A 26,503-nucleotide genomic window follows, 5' to 3' on the forward strand; every position below is an offset into this window, starting at 1 on the left:
CTCCATACCCAGTGAGGAGTCGGCTTGCCCCACCCACCTTCTGCTCTCTCTCCAACATCAATAAAATCTTTTTTAAAAAATAAAATAAAATCGGGGCACCTGGGTGGCTCAGTGGGTTAAGCCTCTGCCTTAGGCTCAGGTCATGATCCCAGGGTCCTGGGATTGAGCCCCATATTGGGCTCTCTGTTCAGCAGGAAGCCTGCTTACCCCTCTCTCTCTGCCTGCTTGTGATCTCTGTCTGTCAAATAAATAAATAAAATCTTGAAAAAATAAATAAAATAAAATCATCTCTGAGGTAGAGGGCGGGGGAGGGGAAAGAGAGGTAGACAAGGGGCAAAGAGAGACAGAGAGAAAGAGAGGGAAAGAGAGTAAAAGAAGCTTCACAGATTATCCCAATTCACAGTGAAGTTTTAAAACTCTTATTTTAGGCTGAATTCACCAAACAGGTGTTGGGACTTTGCTGTAGGAGTGTCTCAAGGAAAGCACTGTTGTGAGTTGGAGTCAGTAGGGACTGTAGACAACTGGGTTGCTGAGGTAGCAGGGACAGCAATGCCAGTGACAGCATCCATTGTCAGTGGGCCAAACTATAGCATTCAGTAAAAAAGGGTCCTCACTCTGTCCACTCTATGGTCTGAATTGGAGTGAGCATTGCTTAAATTTGCATAGCTCTGAGACTGATATTCCAATATTCCTAGTGATCAAATCCCTTCACCGACATCAGCCAGAAGTGGTTTCTGTTATTTGGAAATAATGCAAAGTACTGCGAATACAGAGTAGTCAGGGGAGGTTCTGACTTCCCAGGAAGGGTATCTGAATTTGAATCCTATGTTACCTCTCTCTGAGAATCTGATCTCCTTATCTGTAAAATGGAAATGCCACCTAGTTTTACAGAGTAGTTATAATGATTAAATTAAATACTAACTCCCTTCTCCTCTCTAAAAGGGAGTTGGGGGAAATTGGAAGGGGAGGTGAACCATGAGAGACTATGGACTCTGAAAAACAATCTGAGGGATTTGAAGTGTCGGGGGGTGGGAGGTTGGGGGAACCAGGTGGTGGGTATTAGAGAGGGCATGGATTGCATGGAGCACTGGGTGTGGTGCAAAAATAGTGAATGCTGTTATGCTGAAAATAAATTTTTAAAAAATTTTAAAAAATTAAATACTAACTCAAAGTGCCTGCTATTGGCAGACCTCAGAATCTCTGAGAGGGGCTTAGGAATAGCAGTCTGGAAAGGGGGTGAGGGATATGTCTGGAAGCTCTACTTGCATAGTAAATACAAGATATTTACTTTGATCAGGGGTGCCTGGGTAGCTCAGTGGGTTGAGCCTCTGCCTTCAGTTCAGGTCATGATTCCAGGGTCCTGGGATTGAGCCCCGCATCGGGCTCTCTGCTCAGCAGGGAGCCTGCCTCCCCCTCCCTCTCTGCCTGCTTCTCTGCCTACTTGTGATCTCTGTCAAATAAATAATAAAGAAAAAAGATATTTACTTTGATCATATATTTATGTGTGGTGGTATTGAGGGTGGTTTATGGAGCTTGGTGCCCAAAAGCACACCAGAGAAGTACCACTGGACAGGGCTTGGCACAAACCATTAAATGTTATTTTCCCTCTTTGATACCTTAATACTTAATGTGCAAATCTAATCAAAGAACTAGATACTAGGAGAGTAGGATTTCAGAACTTGCAGGAAACTATTGTTAGTCACCTAGGCTACTGAACAATTTTAAGTTACAAAAGTTCTAGGATATTTAAAGAACATAACTGAAATACTCCATATTGTTTTCCTAATATGCTTAACTATGATCCTATTTCTTATTTATAGCCCTTATTTATGTGATTCAGAATCCAAAATGTGGCCAATATCTTCCAATCAGATGGCTGTATTTTGAGGTATCAACAAATATTAACTCACTCAATAAGGTCCTGCCATTAGTTAGTTGTTGCTATAGCAAAATGGAAATTAAAACTTGAGAATTCTAAATCTGATATCTGCCAGACGGGTAGGATGCAGACAAAATATATTTCCATTATGATGACGATTTTTTTTTTATAACTTGGCTCTCTACTCCCTCTTTTCTCCCCCTCACTCCATATGATCCCAAGCCATACCCCTTCTGACAAGAAGATAAAGCACTTTAACTACCTAGAATTCAACCATCCATATTTTTCCACACTCACAGTTCTACATAGACACATATCTATATATCACATCTCACAAAGAATCTTTTCTGTTGGTGATTTTTTTACATAGATAAGATCATCAAAAACAGTCTTCTGCCCCTTGCTATTTTAATATTACTGTGTGGAATTCCTTCAAATTTTTTTTTTCTTAATGACTAAATAATATTCTATGATTTAGATATACCATATTTTATTCATCCATTCCCTATTGATAGATGTCTATTTTCCTTACATTTTTTTGACATTATCAAAAAATTCATAATGAGTGTGTGTGTATACATATAGGCATATAAATATAAATATATTTATTCATTCATATGTTCATATACATGGAGGTTTCTAGTAAACCTAAAAGATGGAGTCATTCAGGAGCTGGACATACCCCAGTTCCAAGGGGACAGATGCTCCTATGTTTAAGATCCTCCTAGACCTCACCTTATGTACCTCTTCATCTGGCTGTTCACATGAATCCTTTATAATAAATGATTAAACAACCCTGGAAAGGCCCAGTACTTAGAGATGGTAGGTATCACTGATGATGGTGTGGATGGCTCTAAAAACCAAAAGGATTGATTGAAAGTCTGATTTAAAAGCCCTTACATATACTGACAGAGATAGACTGTGGAGAAGTTGATCCATAGAAACTCTGGATTTTGGGGCACCTGGGTGGCTCAGTGGGTTAAAGCCTCTGCCTTTACCTCGGGTCATGATCCCAGAGTCCTGGGATTTAGCCCCACATCAGGCTCTCTGCTCAGCAGGGAGCCTGCTTCCCCCCTGCCCCTGCCTGCCATTCTGTCTACTTGTGACCTCTGTCTGTCAAATAAATAAATAAATAAAATATTTTAAAAAGAAACTCTGGATTTTGAAACACCATTTAGAGCCAAGCATGGAAGCATGAAAAGAAGAGGAGAATTAAGGAAAAGACAGCATCCTGAGCAGAGATATCTGACTATGCCTATCAATGAACATCTAAGTAGCACCGTACATTTGAGGAACAGCTCCAACATGAAAGGATCAGACAAAAAGAATAGCAAATTTAAAAGGAAGATGAAGAAAAAGGTGAAAAAAGGAAGAAACATAAAGTTATAAAATAAAAATCCAATCCTATAAGGAATATCCCAAAAATAGCTTTAGGTAATTAAAATAATGTAGCAGAAAGTTTAACACTCAATAGAAATACTGGAAGATACACTAAAGGAAATCTTCTCAAATAGATAACAATAAAACAAAGACATAAAAAGTAGCCATTTTTTCAGAAATAGGAGGTTGTAGTTTACTTCCTTTAGTATCTTGGGGGAAGCTACCAAGAGGAAATATACATATCTTTTAAGAGAATATGATGGTGTTATAGTGACAGGTGCTATAAGCACATGAGAGAAAAAAAGATAAGTGTTAAATTCATGGAGATTAGAGACTTACATAAGAAAGGAAATAAAATCATAATATTCTACATGATTTAACCATCATTAAAATGTATATGCTATGGGGCGCCTGGATGGCTCAGTGGGTTAAGCCGCTGCCTTCGGCTCAGGTCATGATCTCAGGGTCCTGGGATCGAGCCCCGCATCAGGCTCTCTGCTCAGCGTGGAGCCTGCCTCCCCCTCCCCCTCTGCCTGACTCTCTGCCTACTTGTGATCTCTCTCTCTGTCAAATAAATAAATAAAATCTTTTTTAAAAATTCTATGCTATAATAATGTAAAGATGAACTATAAGAGTAAATATAATTATAATATGACCTTATTAGAAGGATGCGATAGGAGATATGAACTAGGCTGGGACGTCTGCAAGCTATGCAAGAAAGTCAAGTCCCTTTTGTTCATATTTGGAAGTAAAAGAGAACATGTGAAACTAAAATATAAAGAAATAAAAATATTATAAGTTATTTATATATTTGGAGATGAATATGACAAGAAAGAGGTAAAAGTTTATATATGGGAAGTGGCAATGAGGCTTTGGAAACATGGGACAGTTGATTGTTATTTTTATACATTTTATAGAACTATTTTATTTTAAGCTGTAAATACATAAAAGTTTGATAAAAATGAAATTTCAAATAATACTGAAAAAAATAGCAAACTGAAATGTTAACAGCAAGTATATCTATGTGGGAAGATTATGAGTGTTTTGAATTTTCTTCACTGTACTTCTGTGTATTATGAAACTTCTCTTTAATGAAACTAGATTACAATTATAAGCAGATTAAGAAAAGACAGAGAAAAACAGGAAACTCAGCAATTGTGATTAAAAATACCTTACTATTAGGGTTAATATCCAAACTATATAAAGAACTTATACAAGTTAACAACAACAAAAAAACAATCCAATTAAAAAATAGGCAGATAACCTGCACAATTTTTCAAGTAAGACATACAGACAGCTAACAGACAGACACATGAAAAGATGCTCAACATCACTCATCATCAGGAAAATGAAAATCAAAACCATAATGAGATATCACCTTCCACCTCTTAGAATGTCTAGTATCAAAAAGATAAGAAATAACATAAGTGTTAGTGACAATGTGGAATAAAAGGATTCCTCATGCACTGTTGTTGGGAGTATAAATTGGTATAGCCACTGTGGAAAACAGTATGAAGTTTCCTCAAAAAATTAAAAATAGAAATACCATATGATCCAATGATTCCACTACTGGGTATTTACCCAAAGAAAATTAAAACACTAATTCAAAAAGATATATATTCCCCTATGTTTATTGCAGCATCATTTACAATAGCCAAGATATGGAAGCAACTTAAATCGCCATTGATAGATGAAAGATAAAGAAGATTTCACACACACGCGCGCACACACACGCACACACACACACTAGAATATCATGCCATAGAAAACAATGAGATCTTGTCATTTGTGGCAACATGGAGGGAACTAGAGGGTATTGTGCTAAGTGAAATAAGTCAGACAGAGAAAGACAAATTATGTAATTATTTCACTTATATGTAGAATCTAAAAAACAAACAAATGAACAAACAAAGCAAAAACACCCATAAATTCAGAGAACAAATGGTGGTTGCCAGAGGTGAGGGAGATGGATGAATAGGAAAAATGGGTAAAAGGGAATGGGAGATACAGGATACCAGTTGTGAAATGAGGAAATTACAGGGATGAAAGTTACACAGTGGAGAGTATAGTCAATGTTACTGTAATACTGTTGTATGGCAACAGCTGGATGCTATATTTGTCATGAGCATAGCATAACATATAGAGTTATTGAATCCTTGTTATACACCTAAAGCCAGTGTAACATTGTATATAAACTATACCTCAATAAAAAAGAAACTGAAAACACCTTATTGTTATGAGAAAATTATGACATTAAAGATGAGTATATTCTAAAAATAAAGAAATATCTTGATTTTTTAAAAAAGGAGTTGTTCAATGTGTGATGCTTTGGGCTACAAGTAACAGAATTGTCACCAACGACAGCTTATTCTAGGAAGACATTTATTGTTTACTGAATTAGAAATCTAGTGGAAAACAGTCCCAGGCTTTGAGTTCTCAAGGACATGATCCACAGGTTAAGCCCTTTTTACCATTCTGTTATACTCTTCTCAAATTTGTCACCTCTTGGTCACAAGATGTCTTCTGCAGCTCCAGACATTCATACAACAAGTTTCAAAGCACAATAGGAGGGAAGAGAGTTCCCTGAGACCCTATTTATACAACTATCTATAAGGAAGAAAAGCCTTTCTCATATGCCCCCCTGTAATCTAAATAGCCAAAAACTGTGTCACACATATTTCTCTCTAGACCGGTCAATGGTCAGTGGGAATTGGTAGACTGGGCACATTTTCCACTGAACAAGACCCAGGGTTCTGTTAGCAAAGAAAAGCAAGGTGGGGAAAAGTACCGTTGGAAAGAAAATTAAGAATGTCTCCCACAACAAGGTATAGAGCTGACTAATACACTATTTTAGACATTCTCACTAAAATATCTAACCGATGTATATCTGAAAGAAAACAGTGATTCCATTGCACCAAAAAGACACACACCAATATTTTAGTACAGCATGTTCTCTAGAAATTGAGTATTTAATGAGCATTTCCTAAGAAATTTATAACTATAAGACCTTGTGCTAGGTATATCAGTGGGCATAAAGATGAATAAGAAATTGTCCCTGTCTTACCTCAATATAGCTATTCCAGAAGAGACTGGATAGATTTAGTGAGGGCTCTCAACCCTGGCTGCATAGTCCAATCATTTGGGAAGCTTGTAAAATTCTGACTCCAGGAAGAATCAATGAAACAAGATGGGATTGGGAGGGAGACAAACCATAAGTGACTCTTAATCTCACAAAACAAACTGAGGGTTGCTGGGGGGAGGGGGGTCGGGAGAGGGTGGTGGGGTTATGGACATTGGGGAGGGTATGTGCTTTGGTGAGTGCTGTGAAGTGTGTAAACCTGGCGATTCACAGACCTGTACCCCTGGGGATAAAAATATATGTTTATAAAAAAATAAAAAATAAAAAAAAAAATTCTGACTCCAGGGCCATGCCCTAAAACAATGAAATAAAACCCTTACAGGCAAAGCTGGGTCAAAGGTTAAAGCTCCAGGGCAATTTTAATGCACAGCTAAGATTGAGAACAACAGCCCTTGCAACAGTCAGGAATCAAAAGCTTGCCATCTTGTTTTCACCCCTTTCCTCTGTACATGGATCATCTCTTTATGAGGGGTTCTGACAAACAACCCAGAAGCCCCACCCCTGGCAATACCCCAGGATTTATCCATTTTCCATTTTCTAGACTCCCCAACCTCTTTAATAAAAATGACCCATCCTGTGGCACCTGTGATGTCACAGCAACTGACCAGCTTAATTAATTCCCATTTTGCAATATATGATTTACTACCAGAGTCTTTGGGTGCCCTTAATCTAACGGTAGAATCCAATGGTAGGGCTTAGAGCTAGTGAGAGAAAGGGTTGTGGAACTTGACTTGCCAATGTTCAGTGCAGATAGATTCCTCTTCCTATTCATTCTTAATGGATCTGTGCCCTCCTGCTTTTCTCCACATGGCAAGATTTATCCCATCCTTTAAGATATATTACAGATTATGCCACCTTCTTGACCCTCAGATGTAATTTATCATACCTTCCTCTCTGGTGCCATTGTGCTAAATTCCCACCACTCACAGTGCACACTGTACCGCCACACTGTAGCCAAGCTGTTGCCACCCACAGTAGGCTTCTTCAGGATAAGGATCTTATCTTACTGCTCTTCATCCCCTATTCCAGTACCTTCAACCAAAGTTCTTTTGAAGTCTAACAGGTTTAAAATCCTATCCTACTCAAACTCTAAGAGATCCGAAGTTAGCTGTCCAAACACTATTGTAGAATTCTTCACTGCAATAATGAAACTTTCTTTGCTCAGATGTTCTTGGATATACCCTTACTTCTTTTATAGTTTTTTAATTCTCATATTTTAATATCCAGCCTACTTCAGCAACATAAGAAGCAATGGGGAAAGGTAATGAGACACATGTTGCAAGAACTTGGTAATTTTGTATCTGAGTAATAGATACATGGAGGTGTATTACATATAACTATTATTTAAATATAAATTTACTCATATAAATTATATAATATACATAATATTTAAGTATATTATAAAATATATACAAATTTAAATTTATAGATATAAATGTAAAATTTTATATACATATACAAATAAAATACCTAATATAAAATATTTTTAAAATAAAATCATATATAACATTTTGATAGTAAAATAATTTATTCTTAGATACTTATAATTGTTCTCTAGTGTGTTAATACAATTTATTTTATCAGTATTTACACAGTCTTATGACTTTTTTTAATAGCTATATTATCTTTTTGGCTTAATTATTTTCTGCTATCTGTGTAAGGCTCAAAGGAGTTCTCGTCATTTTTTGCTACGTTTTAGTTTTTTTTTTTTTAAAGATTTTAATTATTTATTTGACAGATGGAGATTACAAGCAGGCAAAGAGGCAGGCAGAGAGAGAGGGGGAAGCAGGCTCCCTGCTGAGCAGACCTGATGCGGGGATCCATCCCAGGACCCTGAGATCATGACCTGAGCAGCGGAAGGCAGAGGCTTAACCCATTGAGTCACCCAGGTGCCCCGAAGTTTTATTATTTCTAAATTACTTCTTAATCTCACAAGACATTATAGACCTACTTTCTCTTTCACTGTTTCAAGTAACACTGAGCAGATACGAGACTTACAAAACTTATGAAATAGAATTCAACAAACACTGTCCCCCACATGATTTAAGTGTCACTGATAATGATAGTCTCTGCAGGACCGTCCCTATTCTCACACTGAATGTTGCATTTATCATTCTCAGAATTTCTTTACTGGTTAGTCCCATGTTTATCCTCTAAGTGATGCGTTAAATTTGCATGTTTTGAATTTCCTGTAAATAAATAACTCACCTTTGTTCCTCCAGTTATATACTGCTGTTAAGTGAGTACTTTCATCTCTTCAAGGACAATGCATAAATTATATACTAAGGTTTTTGTGTACTTCAATTACGTATATATTAAATATATCTGTGTATGTAATATATATGGGACATATATATATAAATATATAGATATAGATATACATGCAATATACTGTTGTTGTTATACTTTAAAATGTTCATTTAGACTTACCAATATTTTCTATTTTTAGCATTATTCTTTCCTGCATCTCCATACCTCCATTGAGGATTATTTTTCTTTTGTGTAAATATTACCCACTAAATCTGTTTATAGGAAGTTCCTTGTTTTTTGTTACTCTGAAATCTTTATTTTGTCCTTATTCTCTTTATATGTTTTGAAAAATTCTCAGCCATCATCTCTTCAAATATCATTCTCATTCTTGGACATCAATTTTGAATATATGTTCAAGCTTCTCTCTGTAACTGTCTCCTTCCATCTCTTCTACTTTCCATCTTATTTATATAATTTTGGATAACTTCTTCTGAATTACCATCTATTTCACTCACTAATTCTCTCTTCAGGTGTTAAATCAACAATGGTAGAGCTTGATTTCACTTACTTTTTTGTGCATGTTCTAGAATTCCTATTTGGTTCTCTTTCAAATATACATATATATTCTCATTAAATCTTCATATAAATCATATGAAGGAAATTCTATGATTATGCGTTATGTTACAGATGAAGTAAATAAAGCTTAGTTGGGTAAGTGATTTTTCTGAGGTCACATAGCTTGTATCCCAAAACCCAAATATTCCTGTTCGTTTTCCAATATCATTCCATCCTCAAATAAGTGGAGCATAACAAATATCATGGAGGACAAGGGGTGTTAGAGAGGAGAAGGGAGTTGGGGTAAATTGAAAATGGAGGTGAATCACGAGAGACTATGGACTCTGAAAAACAATCTGAGGGGTTTGAAGTGGCGGGGGGGTGGGAGGTGGGGGTACCAGGTGGTGGGTATTATAGAGGACACGGATTGCATGGAGCACTGGGTGTGGTGAAAAAATAATGAATACTGTTTTTCTGAAAATAAATAAATTGAAAAAATTTAAAAAAAAATTCCATCTTCAAGTGTAAGTGGGAGTTAAAATCATATAAACTACCTAAAAAATGTAGTCATAACCTGAAGTCTTATAGGCAATACATTAAGCCCATCTCCCACCAGAGCATCCAGTACATGTCACAACCTAATGTATATAAAAATCTTCATCACACCAAATAACAATAGACAAAACCTGACCACAGGCCTCTTCTGTGGGGAAAAAGAAAGCCTTAGCTTCTAATCATTGTTCAGATGAAGAGTAAGCCCTGACTCAGAAACAACCAATAAATACAGATTAACCAGTGATGTATAATTGACTAGACCAATCAGATATTCATCCCCAAAATAGAAATTGGGGGGAAAAAAGGTGAGAGAGATATCAAGAAAGCCGGAGTAGACTAAGGTGGGAAAACTTGTTTTTAGAAGAGGTAACAGATGTCTTGTAGGCATTGTAGCCTCTTTGAGATGGTAAGCTACTGGATGCTTTGGAGCAGGAGATTGATCTGATTTAAAGTTTTAAAATGTCACAGGATGCTACACTGAGAATAGATTATAGAGAGAAAAGACAAAATTAAGGAGACTAGTTAGCAGGCTACTTCAATAAATCAGAAAGAAGGTGGTAGATGTTTGGACCAGAGTAGTCCAAGGTTAAGAAGTGGTGGAATTTTGTTTCAACTGGCAGTTGAGACACAAGATTTGCTCACATATGGGATGTGGGTTGTGAGAGAAGAAAAAGAAGAGTGAGAATAATTCCAAGATGCTGGCCTATGCAACTACAATAATGGGATTACCAAATCCTGACTGTAAGAAATGCTGCAGATTGCTCAAAATTGGGGCAGAATATCAGCAGTTCTGTTTTAGATGCCTTATTCTATTCAGGCTGCTATAACAGAATATCATAGACTGGGTAGCTTATAACAACAGATCTGCAGGCTGGGAAGTCCAAGATCAAAATGCCAGCAGGTTTGGTATCTGGTAAGGGTCTACTTTTTGGTTCAAAGATAGCTGTCTTCTTATGGTATCCTCACATAGCAGAAGGCTGAGGGAGCTCCCCAGATCCCCTTTTATAAGGCATTAATCTCATTCATGAAGGTTAAGCCCTCATAATCTAATTCTTCACAGAGGTCTCACTGCCAAATATCATCACATTGGGGATTTTGTTTCAACATATGAATTTTGAAGGGACATAAACACTTAGTCCATAACAGAAATATTAAGTTTAAGCTCTTAATGTGAAGCTGTCAAGGAGGCCATTAGATATATGTACCAAGCAATTAGGGAAGAGGTTTTGGACTAGATATACAGATTTGGGAATCATTAGCATATGGATGATATTCTAAGCCAGGGAACTGGATAAGTCAAGAAGGAATAAGTATATAGGGAGAAGAGGTTTGAGAACCTAATCCAGCACAACCCAATCCTTAGGGGTGAAAGATGTACAGGCATCATCAGTTGAAATTGATGAGGAGTGGCCAGTAAGGTAGAAGGAAAACAAGGAAAGCACAGGTCCTGAAATCCAGGTTCAAGTGTTTCAAGGAGGAAGAAATGATTAACTGTATCAAATGCTACAGACAGACCAAGCATAATGAGGTATGATAATTGATGACTGGTTTCAATGAGAAGGTCTTTGACCTTGGAAATAGCCATATTAGCACAGTGCTATGCATGAAACCCTAATTTGAGTAGGTCCAAGAGGGAATGTAAGGAAATGAAATGAAGACAGCACAGGCAACGCTTTTCAAGAAGTTTTGCTATAAAAGAGAGCAAATAAGACAGTGTTGGAGATGGATGCCAAGTTTTTGTTTTGTGTTTTTTTTTTAAAGATTTTATTTATTTATTTGACAGAGAGAAATTACAAGTACACTGAGAGGCAGGCAGAGAGAGAGAGAGAAGGAAGCAGGCTCCCTGCTGAGCAGAGAGCCCGATGCGGGACTCGATCCCAGGACGCTGAGATCATGACCTGAGCCGAAGGCAGCGGCTTAACCCACTGAGCCACCCAGGCGCCCCTTGTGTTGTTTTTAATAATGGAGAAATTACAACATATTTTTGTGCTCAGAGGAACAATGCAGTTGAGATAGGAAATGTTGAGGTTAAAAGGAGTAAAGAGAAAATTTCTGGAATGTCTTTGGTCAGGCAAGAAGGGCTGAGATTGATGGCACATGTAGAAGTTTTGGTTGAAGTAGGAATTTGTATGTCTTCCATTGTACCAGGAGAAGTCTGAGTATTTGAAAAGAGACACAGAGGCTAGGGGGTGTGGTTCATCAGATCAGTCTATTCTTGTAACAGGAAAAAAGAGAAGCAAAAACTAAGTAGCAAACTCCAGTTAACAACAGAGCTGTGCAGGGGAGATCCATGAGAGCTTGAAATAAGGGTACACAACAAGAAAACCCATCTTTGGAGCAGCTTCCTTGGATCCAGAGTGACAGCTACCGGTTGCCCAGTGAGGTTACTCCTCATCTATATTCTTACAACAAACCTTAATTACGTAAGGCACCTTGAGGGCTTCTTTGTTTTTCAAAATCAAGGGAGCTTAATGGAATTGCAGAAACTTGAGTTCCAAGTGTGCTGCTTATCTGAGCCTGCTTATTTTCCACTCTGCAGGACCTTGCATTACATTTATCCCAATCCAGTTTGTTATGGTTTTGACACCAGAAGTAATGTTACCTGCATGACTTCTTGGCCACTGTGAGACTTTGATACTAGGAATATCAGGTATTATAGCAGGCTCATGATGAATCTAAGTCTGCTATTCTCTTGTGTCAAAATAGACACAATTTGACACTAAGCTACTCTAAATGCCACTGTACTCTTCTATTGCCGTGTGTATGTGTCCATTATAATTTTGTCTCAACTTTTCATCCATGTAAAATAACTTTAAGAGATGAAATTTTTTTATGCACAGATTTCAATGATTAAGTTCCCATAAATTTTGGTGTTTGTAATTTTACACTAATACAGAGCTCTATCCTTTAGTATGCCTACAGTGTTTAACATCCTTTATATAATTTATACAATTCTTCAGTAGTTTTCATATCAATTCACAGTATATTAACAGAAATTTAGCATAAATTTTGACTATAAATCAAAGTGGAAAATTAATTGGCTGTGACCATGAATTAATGGGAAATCCTTTAGTCAACAGAGGCATATGTTGCACTTTCTTTATGAGTTAAATAGTTGAAATTTTTATGATCTGCATTTTAGTGTCACCACAAAGTAGGCATGAAAACTATGATGTATGGTATTCTCATACTTAGCATGACCATCAGTACCAATTAGCCTTCATAAAACACCACATTTGCTTATATATATTTATATAATTATATATAGTTATATACAATTATAATTATAATTAAATTTTAACTTAATTTAATTTTTTAAATTTTGAGGAATCCCTATACTATTTTCCACAGTAGCTATACCAATTTATATTCCCGCCAACAGTGCATGAGGGTTCCTTTTTCTCCATATCCTTACCAGCACTTGTTATTACTTATCCTACTGAAAGTAGCCATTTTGATAGGTATAAGGTGATACTTCACTGTGCTTTGATTTGCATTTCTCTGAGGATTAGTGATGTTAAGCATCTTTTCATGTGTCTGTTGGGCATCCAACAATGGTCCTCTGCCCATTTTTAGATTGTTTATTTTTTGGTGCTGAGTTGTATAAGTCCTTTATATATTTTGGATATCAACATCTTATTGGATATATCATTTGCAAATATCCTTTTCAGCTTAGTAGGTTGCCTTTTGTTCTGTTGATTGTTTATTTTGATATAGTCCAATTAGTTTAGTTTTGCTTTTGTTTCCCTTGCCTTAGGAGACATATCTAGAAAAATGTTGCTATGGCCAGTGTCAGAGAAATTATTACTTGTGTTCTCTTCTAGGATTTTTATGGTCCTAGGTCTCACATTTAGGTCTTTAATCCATTTTCAGTTTATTTTCGTGTATGGAGTTAGAAAGTTGTCCAGTTTCATTCTTTTGCACATAGCTATCCAGTTTTCCCAGCACCATTTTTTAAAGAGACTGTCTTTTCCCCATTGTATATTCTTGACTCCTTGTCATATATTAATGGACCATATACGTATGGGTTTATATCTGGGCACTCTGTTCTGCTCCATTGATGTATGTTTGGGTTTTTGTGCCAGTACCACACTGTTTTGATTACTACAGCTTTGTAGTATATCTTGAAGTCAAGAATTGTGATGCCTCCATTTTTTTTTTTTTGTCTTGTTTTTCTTTTTTAAGACTGCTTTGACTATTTGGGGTCTTTTGTGGTGGTTCCATACAAATTTTAGTGTAATTATTCTGGTTCTGTGAAAAATGTGGTTAGTATTTTTTTCATTTATTTATTTTCAGCATAACAGTATCATTATTTTTTACCACACCCAGTGCTCCATGCAATCCATGCCCTCTATAATACCCACCACCTGGTACCCCAACCTCCCACCCCCCCCCGTCACTTCAAAACCCTCAGATTGTTTTTCAGAGTCCATAGTCTCTCATGGTTCACCTCCCCTTCCAATTTCCCCCAACTCCCTTCTCCTCTCTAACACCCCTTGTCCTCCATGATATTTGTTATGCTCCACAAATAAGTGAAACCATATGATAATTGACTCTCTCTGCTTGACTTATTTCACTCAGCATAATCTCTTCCAGTCCCGTCCATGTTGCTACAAAAGTTGGGTATTCGTCCTTTCTGATGGAGGCATAATACTCCATAGTATATATGGACCACATCTTCCTTATCCATTCATCCGTTGAAGGGCATCTTGGTTCTTTCCACAGTTTGGTGACCGTGGCCATTGCTGCTATAAACATTGGGGTACAGATGGCCCTTCTTTTCACGACATCTGTATCTTTGGGGTAAATACCCAAGAGTGCAATGGCAGGGTCATAGGGAAGTTCTATTTTTAATTTCTTGAGGAATCTCCACACTGTTCTCCAAAGAGGCGGCACCAACTTGCATTCCCACCAACAGTGGAAGAGGGTTCCCCTTTCTCCACATCCTCTCCAACACGTGTTGTTTCCTGTCTTGCTAATTTTGGCCATTCTAACTGGTGTAAGGTGATATCTCAATGTAGTTTTAATTTGAATCTCCCTGATGGCTAGTGGTGATAAACATTTTTTCATGTGTCTGATAGCCATTTGTATGTCTTCATTGGAGAAGTGTCTGTCCATATCTTCTGCCCATTTTTTGATATGATTGTCTGTTTTGTGTGTGTTGAGTTTGAGGAGTTCATTATAGATCCTGGATTCTAATATCAGACAAATTAGATTTTAAACTAAAGACTGTAGTCAGAGATCCAGAAGGACACTACATCATTCTTAAAGGGACTATCCACCAAGATGATCTAACAATTGTAAATATCTATGCCCCCAATATGGGAGCAGCCAATTACATAAGAAAACTGTTAATCAAGATAAAGAGTCATATTGATATGAATACACTAATCTTTGGAGATCATAACATGCCTCTCTCAGAAATAGACAGATCATCGAAGCAGAAAATCAGTAAAGAAACAAGAGCATTGAATGACACATTGGACCAGATGGACCTCATAGATATATACAAAACATTCCACCCTAAAACAACAGAATACTCATTCTTCTCAAGTGCACATGGAACTTTCTCCAGAATAGACCACATACTGGGTCACAAATCAGGACTCAACTGATACCAAAAGACTGAGATTATTCCCTGCACATTCTCACATCATAATGCTTTGAAACTGGAGCTCAATCACAAGGAAAAGTTCGGAAGGCACTCAAACACCTGGAAGCTAAAGACCACCTTGCTTAAGAATGCTTGGATCAACCAGGAGATCAAGGAAGAACTGAAACAATTCATGGAAACCAATGAGAAGGAAGACACTTCGATCCAAGACCTATGGGATACAGCAAAGGCGGTCCTAAGGGAGAAATACATAGCCATCCAAGCCTCCCTCAAAAAAATTGAAAAATCCAGAACACAGCAGCTGTCTCTACACCTTAAAGAACTGGAGAATCAACAACAAATCAAACCAATTCTACACATAAGGAGGGAAATAATCAAGATTAGAGCTGAGATCAATGAGGTAGAAACCAGAGATACAGTAGAACGTATCAATGAAACTAGAAGCTGGTTTTTTGCAAGAATCAATAAGATCGATAAACCATTGGCGACACTAATCCAAAAGAAAAGAGAGAAAGCCCAAATTCATAAATTTATGAATGAAAAGGGAGAGATCACAACGAACACCAAGGAAGTAGAAACAATCATCAGAAGTTATTAACAACAGTTATATGTGGTTAGTATTTTGATAGGGATTACACTGATTCTGAAGATTGCTTTGGGTAATATGGAAATTTTTACAGTATTAATCTTCTAATCCATGACCATGGAATATCCTTCCCTTTGTGTCCTCTTCAATTTCTTTTATCAGTTTTTTATGGTTTTCAGGGTATAGGTCTTTCACCTCCTTGCTTAAGTTTATTCCTATGTATCTTGTTCTTTTTGGTACAATTGTAAATGAAGGGTTTTTTTTCTTAATTTCTCTTTCTGCTACTTCATTATTAGTGTATAAAAGTGCAACAGATTTCTGGGTATTAATTTTGTATCCTGCAACTTTACTGAGTTCATTTATTACTTCTCGTAGTTTTTTGGTGGAGTCTTCAAGGGTTTTCTATATATATACTATCACATCTTCTGCAAATAGTGAGAGTTTAACTTGTGCTTTACCAATAAGGATGCTTCTCATTTCTTATTTTTAGGTAATTGCTATGGCTAGGACTTCTTGTACTATGTTGAATAAAAGTGGTGAGAGTGAACAACCTCATCTCATTCGTAATCTTAGAGAAAAATCTCTGTTTTTTACTATTAAGTATGATGTTAGCTATAGGTTTTCCATATATGACCTTTATTACATTGAGGTATATTCCCTCTACACCCACTTTGTTGAGAGTTTTTATCAAGAATGGATGTTGAATCCTGTCAAATGCTTTTTCTGTGTCTACTGAAATGATCATATGATTTTTATCCTTCATTTTATGGATGTAGTGCAAATACTACATTTCTTCATTAGTATGGTAACACTAGCCTGTAGTATCAAATTTACTCCAAATTTTCAAGAACTTAACACAGCCTAAGTTTATTTATTCTTATAATAGTACAAAGTGAGAGTATCTGTTCTACTGACAGCTTTCCTCCATACAATCTTCTAAGAACTTAGGCTCCTGTTAAACTGTGTCTCTGTCATCCTCAAGATTTTACTATTTGCATCTAATCAATGAAAAATGGAAAGAGAATAGAAAAGGCATAACCATTCATAAAAGCCTTAACCCTAAAGAAAAATATATCATTTTCAGCCCCATTCCATTGTGATAATTAGTCAACGGCCACAAGAAGCAATGTATTCCGGAAAATGTGGTTTCTGACTGGTGAGCCTCCGTCCAGCAATACCTAAAGGAATATGAATTATACTCTCCAGTGTGGTAGTTAATCCAGAGATGGTTGCAAATGAATGATGCTTCATGCTATGCATGACTTTGGGTAGGCCCTACCCACACTACATCTGGGTTGCTCTGTGTTTTACTTTAATCAACAGAATACCCAAGTGACCCTATGCCTGTTTTGGAACAAAACCTTAAGAATACCTTACAGCTTCTGCTTTTGTGCTATTGGATATGCTGAGCCACCATGTAAAAAGTCCAGCAACCAAGATACTGAGACCAGGTGAAAAGGTCATGTGAAGAAGGGGTGACCCAGCTGTCCCATCTTCCCAGCCAAGCCCAGCCTTGAGCAATACCAACCAATGTATCAGACTATGTAAGTTAAGACAGCTTATATGTTTTAGCCTCAACCATCATCTGACATAGGGTCATGTGAGAGATCCCAAGAAAGTCCAGCAGAAAAATCACTAGACTGAGCCCAATCAATCCACAGAATCATGTGAAATAGTAAGATAACTATCGAGCTAAGTCACTAAATTTGGGTAGTTTGTTGTGTAGTAATAGATAATTAAGATACACAGCTAAGCTATCATTACTACAATTTCCAAACAAATGACTATCCTGTACTTCAGTGGTCTCTCCTGACAAAGAGCAAAGATTGATAATCAATATTTTTCTCAAGAAGGAATACAGAGCTTTTTTTTCCCAGAGAAAAGCTACAGTATCATACAAAGTACTAAAATATCCATAGCATCAAAATGCTAAGGTACAAGCAGCAGGGAAGAGAAAGAAAAGAAGTAACAGGAGAAAAAAGAAGAAGAGGGGGAAAAGGAAAGGAGAGAGACAGTCTCATGAATTGCCACAAAAATCTCATTAGGAAGAAAAGTAAAAAAAGAAAACCATAGAAGAAAGGAACTACCTATTAAGTCAAGAAGATCAAAGAAATTTAATGTTATATTACGAAGTTCAAAATGGGAGAGTAAAAGAAACAGGGGTAGTATATTTTATTTTTCTTATAAATTTGTAGTAATATGAACTGATTTACAGTAATATGAACTGACTATAATATATCCGTTTCACTGTAGTGTGGAATAATTTCCAGTTAATTATGCTCAATTTTGAGAGACTTTTCCTCCTCAGAAGCTCTTCTAAGTCTGTTTAGCATTTCTCTGTACCCTACAACATTTTTGCCATAAATTTGAAACAGTTGCAGCCTCAGTTAAAGTTCAAAGATTGAGGGGCACCTGGGTGGCTCAGTCAGTTAAGTGTTTGCCTTTGACTCAGGTCAGTCATGATCTCCAGGTTCTGGAATGAAGTCCCATGTCGGGCTTCCTGCTCAGCAGAGTCTTCTTCTCTCTCTCTCTCTCTCTCTCTCTCTACCCCTCCCCACTGCTTGTTTACTCTCTCTCGTCTCTCTCAAATACATAAATAAAATATTTTAAAAATAATAAAAATTTAAAAAATAAAGTTCAAGGATTGAGGACATTCCATGCCTTGAAATCCAGAGTACCAAGATGAATCCTATGTAAAGAGTCCTATCAGAGTAACATTAAGTTGATGAATTATAAAAGTAATTTAAATGTCTGAACTTCAATTTTATAGACTCTATAATCTGATTTTTATCATTTATTAGCCCACCTGAAATGGAATAGATTCATGCTCAAGGGCAGAGTCACATTAAACAAATCCATAGACACTAACTTATAAAACAAGAGGCTAGTATACCAATTTGGTGAATAATATAATTATCACTAGGGCATCTTTCCTTAAGCTTCTGGCACTAACAGCCCAAACAGCTTTTGTAAGCACACATTGTTTTATTTGATGTGTTACTATCAGGCTACATTGAAGTCCTACTGACCCATGAATCATTGCATTACTTTAAGGTGACTTTGCATGCCATATCTCCTTTATTCAAAGTACCACTGATTGAGATGTACAATTGATTTAATAACAGCTCACAGGAAACAAAAGAAACACTACATGGAATGCACACCTGTAAGCAGCATGCAGATTTTGGGTACATTATTTATACCTCACACTGAGTAAAGGGTTATTGGCTATGTTTACTAAGTACATACTAGGCACCAGATGTTTTACAAGGCTCTAAGGATACAATGTTGAGCAAGAAATTGCATGATCTCTGCCTTCAAGAAGTTTATGTTCTAGTGGGGGTGAGGTAGACATCATATCCATCCCAATATAGAATAAGAAACTATAGTAAATACCAGGAAGTAAGCCAACAGAATCCTATGAAAGACACATCGAGTAGACTGAGGCATGGACAAGTAAGCTATTGCCTGAAAAGTAGGTAAGAGCCAGTAGGTTAAGAGCTTTTCTAAAATGTGTTCTCTCAGGTGCCTGGGTGGCTCAGTTGGTTAAGTGTCTGCCTTTGGCTCAGGTCATGATCCCAGGGTCCTTGGGTCCAATTCTACATCTGGCTCCTTGTTGGGCAGGAAGGCTGCTCCTCCCTCTCCCTTTGCCCCTCCCCCTGCTTGTGGTCTCTCTCTGTCTCTCTGTCTCTCTGTCTCTCTCTCTCAAATAAATGAATAAAATCCTTAAAAAAATGTTCTCCCCAAAACCCCGGAGGCAGAAGTTTGTCAACAGAGAGGCAGCCAGTTTGGAAGGAGCAGAGTGGGGATGGAGGAAAGGAATAGGAGTCAAAATGACCACAGGGTAACTATGTAAGGTTTTTGAGGGACTTTGGCTTTTAAGAACACTGAGTGAAATCAAGAGCCATTGCAGAGATTTGAGAAGAAAGGTAACATGGTCTGACTGAGATTGTTAAAGGATCTCTTGGCTACAGTATGCAGTAGACTGAAGGGGAGCAAATGTGGAAAAAGAAGTTCAGTGAGGAGGCCATTGCAATAACCATGGATGAGAAGATGATGGCTTAGAAGGTTGAAAGGTTAAGATGTGGCATGGATTTAAGATACTTTTAGAAAGTAGAATTTACAAGTCAATATCCACTCAGCTGATGCTGGAGGGAAATACTTTCTCAATCTTTTCAACTAGTAGCTTCAGTCCACCACTTCCAGCCTTTTGATTCACAGGCATTCAAGAGATACTTCTTGACTATTAGGATCTACCCTTGCAGCAGCACTATATGGCAGTGGAAGAGGTAGCAGCAAGCCTTCCTCCCAAATCTAGGCCTAATGGCTTAGTGATGGTGGTGGGCAGAGAAGGTAGGAAAAAAATCTTCCTCCTTTTTCAAGGCACTGAAGTAAAAAGAGGGGCCTGTCTGGAGTCCTTCTGCTTTATCAAGTCTATCAAATCATATGCTATCATTTGTGTAGCTGAAGGGTGCCCCTCCCCAAAGAGCCAAATACATATTCACAACACAGACCATAATGTTTCTCAGGGGAAAAGGCCACACACACTGGCATACCATTGGGATACACTGGGATACACATTTTTTTAAGTATCTCAAGTTGCCAAACTCTGGTCAAGACTTAACTACTTACTCTCTGATGCATTACACCAAATATGCAAATATGTTGCCTCATAACTCCAGGATCCCTCTAAATTTTATTTGAAGTCAGGCAGCATTTCCTGCATTCCTATTTTATGCCTGTACTGCAAGATAAACCAGACACAGTCCTTACTCTTGCAGAACTTGGAATCTAACAGGAATAGGAAATATGCTGTCCTTATCAATATTAACTGCAATTTAAATATAGGGTTGATTTTTTTTTTTTTGAAAGCCTCTGATCTTTTTCACTTGCTTTCTCTCAGAGATTGCCAAGGGCCTGGAATTGAAGCATACTCTGGAATTTTAACTTGCTCTCCAATAAAATGACACATATAAAACCTGACCTCTAAAGTTCATTTACCAGTATGATTTTAGATTCACTTTGTCTTAATTTCTGATTGACTAAAGCAGGGGCTTTAGTTTCTTACTCAGTTGAGTAATTAATGACCTATAAACAAATATTTGAGAAGTCCCTATTTTAAAAGACCTGCCATCCCTTTTGTAATGAGAGAAGTCTTTTTGTTAGATGACTACTTTCATCTCTACAATGCATTTGCTTCCAACCAGCAATTAACAAGAATTTTACCCCCCACTCACTTTATCATTTACTCAGGGAGCCTACATAAAGAGCAATTAATTGGGTTAACCCATTCCTCCTGATAGAAGAGGACAGCTACAACCCCTGAAAGCCAAACACTCAGTGCTTGTGGTGGGTTGGGCAACCCGATGAGGCAGAGCCCACATCACTTCCTTTAATGTTTGTAATTCATGTTTCCCTGTTATTTTAGACTTTTTACTCCTCCTAACCCAATTATATTTATTACAGAATTGGTGTTCTGAGTTTCCAGGGTTTTTTTTTTTTTGACTATTCCAGTTTTCCTTTTCATTTCTCAAAGCAACATCCCCAGTTAAGTGGATGTGAGGCAAAAATGGCAAATATACCTTTGCTAGAAATGCATGCTCTCTTGGCATTAACAGACTGGCAATAGATTCAAACATGCTTGGGAAACTGTTAAGCCTTAAAATAATGTGTTTGGTAATGATGATGATGATGATGGCAGTAACATGGTCCTGACCACATCCTTATTAAGGTTTTCAAAACAAATAAAGCAGTACAACCACTGAACCAATACTACTTTAAACAAGTCAATGAAAATACTGTGCTATATACCACTCAAGCTGTTTCTGATCACAGAGTGTGCTCTACACTCTGTCAAGCTACATCCAGATTTGAGAATTGAGAATGTTTGACTCTTGTAACTGACCTTGATGACTTCCACATACTCCTAAAACCAAAGTTCCCTACAAATCACAACAAATGAATAGAATCATCAAGCAGAACTACTAAATCATACTTCTACATCAAACCAGGTCGAAAGGGCATTCATTTGTTTCACATGTTTTCCTATTTCAACTAAAAAGCAATTTCTTGACAGCCTTCTCTTAGAGGTGTTATCACAGTGAAGGCTCTTCTGCCATTCCTGGAAAGCCAAGTCCTTTACTTCTCCTGAGTGGGTGAAGAATGGAGAGTGGTAAAATGCACTTCCAAGTATGTGATTAGATCACCTGCCCTTGCTTTCTCTTATGAGTGACTCTTATGCTTTCTCTTTTTTTTTTTTTTTATTTTATTTTATTTTATTTTATTTTATTTTTTTTATTTCCAGCATAACAGTATTCATTATTTTTGCACCACACCCCGTGCTCCATGCAATCCGTGCCCTCTATAATACCCACCACCTATGAGTAACTCAGGAAATCCAAATAAATCCTCTTAAAGATAAATTATAAAGTACCTTCTGTTTTCTATCAGATCATTTGAATGAACGCAAAGTTGGAGTAGATATGTTCTTCGGGAATGAGAACATTTCCTTTGTGGTTTCAGTGAGTGGAATGCCAAGTGTAAATGGAGAATGATCTATGAATAGTGTGAGTTTGATAAATGGGTTGAAATAATGCAAAGGAGTTTCACAGGAACATATTTATGGTTCCTTTTCTGGACAGGAGACACTATGGATAATTCAGCATTCGAATTCAAAATCATTTACTGAACCCCGTGTTCAGCCATGGACTACACTGGGACCAGGAATGCCTACATAATTTGCAGAGCCCAGGGCAAAATGATAATACAGGGCTCCCTTTCTCAAAATCATTATGAATTTTAATTTGGTAACAGTAGAGCATTAAACCTAGTGAAGGACTCCTCTAAGTGTGGCACATTTTGTGACCATAAAGGTTGTACCCCCTGGCTGGGGCTCCATCACAGTGTAGAAAGGGAGTGATGAAAACTGACTTGGATCTGCCCATGGGTGTCAGGGAAGGTTACTCAATGGAAATAATAAGACAGCAGGGTCTTGAGGAGGAGGCTTTTTCTAGAGAAAGAAAGGAGTGGGACCCTGAGAAAGGAGGAAGACCCTGAGAATAGAGAGGGAACAAAGAGGGAACAGCATATATTCATTCATTTACCAGATATTGAACTCCTGCTTTGTTCTAGACACTGTGAGGACCCAAAGGTGAAAAAGACAACTCTTGCCCTCCTGGAATTTATAGTCTAGTAGAGAAGTCACTTGGAAAACATAAGCTTATATGAAGACTACCATAGATTGAATGTTTGTCTCTCCCCAAAATTCATATGTTGAAACCTAGTCCTTATTGTGATAATCACTGGAAGCAGGGCTTTTGGGATGTGATTACACCATGAGAGTGGAGCCCTCCTGAGTAGGATTAGTGCCCTTATAAAAAAGACTCCAGAGAACTCCCATGTCCCTTCTGCCATGTGAGGACACAGTCAGAACACAGCCATCTATGAACAAGAAAGAGGGTTCTCACCAGATACAAGCATTTTGACCTTGGACTTCCCAGTCTCCAAAAGTATAAGAAATAAATGTTTGTTATTTAACCCACCCAGGCTATGGTATTTTTGTTAGAGCAGCCCATACAGACTGAGAAAATCATTCATTCATTCATTTGATAAATGTTTATTGAGCATTTACTATGTGCCAAGTACTGGGATAGGTGCCTGAGGTACAACTGTAAATATCTACACCTGGTCTTAATGTCTATTGGGGAAACAGATGAGCAATTTAAACTTTATTATAGGAGCATGGGAAACTTCTAAACTTTCAAATAGGGATGGGAGATAATGCTTTTTATGTCACTCTGGCTACTATTATATAGATTGAAGGCAGGGGAAAGCACAGCATATTTGAAAAATAATATTCTGAAAGTTTAAAAATGTACATTCTATCCCCCTTTTTAATGGTCAAGCAAAGCAAAAATGGCCTCACTACAAAATTTGCTAAGAAAAAAAAAAAAAAAGCATCACCTAAGAATTTGTGTTGTATCAACCAGACTTAGACAAAAGGAATCGCTCTGTGTGTGTGTGTGTGTGTGTGTGTGTGTGTGTGTTATGCAACAAAACTTATGTTTTCATCAACATTCCTCATGAGCTCTTTCAAAATGCAGACATTTTGCCAGATTCATAAGTGATTACAATGTACACATTGAAATAAACATAGTGCCCAGATAGGTTGTAGACTAGATCCAGTCATTCTTCAGCAACATATCAGGTTTCTTATTTTTGTTTTCACAAGAACAGTCTTTGACAAAAAATAAATGCTTGCTAGCAAATTCATCTGCTTGGCATTTAAGAACACTGCTCCATATGATTTGCTGTAAGATTACATGGTCATACTTGCACTATTTCTCTACCTTTGTTAGTTAACACAACAGGAGAATGTCTACCATGATATTTGAACAATATTTTGAAAGAAGTTGTTCATGGGAATTTCCTTTTAAGTCGGTGACAGATGTATCTTTGGCAATATTATTTATTAACAGTCTTTATGGAGAGATAATGTAGTTTGTGATGTGACTGTCATCAAGACTAGGAGGGGGTGGAATTATAGTAAAACATCCCTAAGAACTTAGAAATGGGAAAAATAAGGCTACCCTCTGAGTTAAACTTTAAAATCAGAATGTAATGAATCAGAGCAGAGATACACAATCACGTTTAAGATAGAGAATATCCCCCAAGCCAGCAGGACTATACCAGATTGAGCTCATTAATATGACTAAAGTATGTGTTAGTCAGAAGAGGGCTTTGTTACCTAGAAAAGCAGGGAAACATTAAGAGTAGGTAAGGCAAACGTTGGCAGGATCATCCAAACTCTATCATAGGCTAAGACTTTCTAACCCCATCAATAAGACCAATCTTGTAGTGAAAATGAATGCCAGAAAGCATCACACATGCAATTGACATAACTTATCCACTAGGTTTCACTTCCATTCTTACCACGTAACTTTCTGATTCTTGTCTCCTTCCCATGGAGATCAGCCTATAGATGCCATTCTCAACCTTGTTTGCAAATTGGAATCACCTGGGGAATTAAAAAAAAATACAGACGCCTGGGTCCTACCCCAGAGATTCTAATTTAATTAATCTGCAAAACTGGGGTGCCCGGGTGGCTCGGTTAGTTGGGTGACAGCCTTCAGCTCAGGTCATGATCCTGGAGTCCTGGGATTGAGTCCCACAACAGGCTCCCTGCTCCCTCTGACTTTACCCTCTGACCCTACTCTGACCCTACTCCCTTTCATGTACTCTCTTTCATTCTCTCTCTTTCAAATAAATAAAAAAAATTTTTTCAAAAATATTTATCTGCAAAATGTCCTGGGATGAGGATTTTTAAAGCTTCCTGTGTGGATCTAACAAACAAACAGGGATTTGAATCACTGCCTTATTAAAAAAGAATATGGGCTTCCACAGATTCAGGGTACTCTAGGTACACACTGTGACGGGGGCAGGTACGAATTAACATCCACAAACTCAGAAGTATGGTTAAAAAAAAAAAATTGTTGGGGCACCTGGACGGCTCTGTCGGTTAAGCGCCTACCTTTGGCCCGGGTCATGATCCCGGGGTCCTGGGATGGAGCCCTGCATTAGGCTCCCTGCTCAGCAGAGAGTCTGCTTCTCCCTCTGCCTCTGCTTACCAAGCTCTACCTACTTGTGCTCTCTATCTCTCTGTCAAATAAATAAAGAAAATCTTGAAAACAAACAAACAAAAAAAAATTTTTTTTCATTTTTTTTCCCCCAGAGCTGTGATTAATCACCATTTTGAATCCCAGGTAGGGAAAATTTAAGCTTCGCTGCCTCCCTTTCTCCTAAATTGCTAAATTGGTGAGAAGATAAGAGCAAGATTGGCTCAGGCTTGTCCTTGGTCCCGCATTCCTCACTCACATCCACGGAGCTGTCTTCATTTCCATCTGGTCTTGGGTCATCTGTTCACGCAGACCACTACCACATCCTCCTTGCCCTGACTATAAGACTTCTTGAAGTTTACTGTCTCTCTGTGCCATGTCTTGTAGCTCCCACACACTCAAGAAATATCCGGCCGCTTCTGCACTACTTTGGCTCCGAGTAGTCTATGAGGCTTTCTCAAGCCCACCCACTAGCCACACCATACAGATTTTTCTTCCTTGGGGTGTCACTGCTACAATGGACTCTATCTGGGAAAAGGGAGTGGAGAGCGTAGATCTTCTGTGCTCTCCAGTTACCCAAAACTATTTACAATTGTGGTCCTCTACCACCAGGGCTTAACCTAAAGAGATAAGCATTACGCCACTTCCTCAAGGACCGCACCAAAATCCAGACTGATTTCCTGTCCATCCATCTAAAGAATCCTTAGCTGGAGCAGACAAACTTTGCTCTCATAGCCAAATTTAGTGTTCACTGCTACTGCTCTGGTTCTTATTTCCCACCCACCACCTTTCCCAGGGCTAGACTTTCGAAACTAAAAAGCCAAGAATTGATTTCTCCAGTCTAGTCTGTCATCCTTCCCCTAAGGCAAAGAATGGTTACAGCTGTAGCAGATGAAAAGAAGAGGGGAGGGGATGTTGAAAATGCCAGGGA

This window comes from Mustela erminea, chromosome X, assembly GCF_009829155.1.
Source record: "Mustela erminea isolate mMusErm1 chromosome X, mMusErm1.Pri, whole genome shotgun sequence".
Lineage (NCBI taxonomy): Eukaryota > Metazoa > Chordata > Mammalia > Carnivora > Mustelidae > Mustela > Mustela erminea.